Source organism: Octodon degus, unplaced genomic scaffold (genome assembly GCF_000260255.1).
Source record: "Octodon degus isolate 3935 unplaced genomic scaffold, OctDeg1.0 scaffold00382, whole genome shotgun sequence".
Lineage (NCBI taxonomy): Eukaryota > Metazoa > Chordata > Mammalia > Rodentia > Octodontidae > Octodon > Octodon degus.
In genome coordinates, this window is record NW_004524958.1 from 111298 (window position 1) to 112427 (window position 1130).

The 1130-nt window shown below is 42.6% G+C and overlaps 1 protein-coding gene across 1 annotated transcript in view; it reads left to right on the forward strand.

Annotated features, from left to right (window-relative positions):
• Nucleotides 1-1130, forward strand: part of Nlrp4 (NLR family pyrin domain containing 4) — a 29233-nt gene that overhangs the window by 20347 nt on the left and 7756 nt on the right. The window lies entirely within an intron of this gene.

Here is a 1130-nt window from a genome sequence, read left to right on the forward strand (position 1 = left end):
TAAGTCTTACTCATGTCTTTTTTTTTGTATCGGGGATCAAACTCAGGACCTCGCCGGGCAGGCACTTCCGCTGCTAAGCTATCTCCCGGGCCCCAGGAGGTCTTGCGCATCATGTCAGCTAAACATTTTCAATGAATTATTTTAATTTCAATTTTAGAACTAGTAATATACTAAAAAAGTAAAATGACTCAAAATGTTTTTGACACAATATATAAACTATTCATGAAATCATAAGTATATAATATTCCTTGTTTCTCAGCATTTCTTTGATTCCTAATATTGAAAGGTACAATAGGTTCTTTGCAAATTAACTGTTAATTCTCAATGTTTTCCAGCAGCTGGTAAAAGAAAATAGCTTTTTATTTTATTTTTTGAACCAGGAATCGAATTCAGAGCCTCACACTTGCCAGGCAGGCACCGTGCCGCTGAGCTATACCCCCAGCCTAAGATGTTTTAAAACAGTGAAATATTGAACACATAGAAAATGTTACAGATCATGTGTAAACTACAGTTGATTATGACACTTTAAAATGAGATATCTACTACTATGAAATCATTTTATTGATTGTTAACTTATAATTGAAAAATTACAAATATGGTTAACTCTAGGTTTCCAACTGTAACTTCTGACAAGAGGAGGTAGGATTTCGCACCGTGGGTTCCTGGATAGCCCGGGTTCACGTGGGTTGTGGTTCTCACCACTGACAGTGCCCAGCTGCCCTGGCTCTGGGGGGGGGTGGAGGAGGCTGGGCCGCGTGTGGACTCGGAGGGCACAGGCCCCACCCGGGAGCCGCTGTCCCGATCCCGGCCCGGCAAGGTCCACATGTGGCCAAGGCCTCCGAATCACCAGGATCTCAGTTTGCAGTCAACGCTGGAAATTGGGTTGTTACATAAAATTTTTCTTTTGTATAAATGTTGACAAGAGCTGGGCCTGCTGGCACACATCTGTGATCCCAGCACTCAGAGGCAGAGGCAGGAAGATAGCCATGAGTTCGAGGCCTGGGCTGTCTAGCAAGACCCTGTCTCAAAAATACACACACACACACACGCACACGCACACACACACACCACTAAATGTTGAAAACATTTTTTAAAAATATAAAATGTCAAAGACACACCCCTAAGTATCT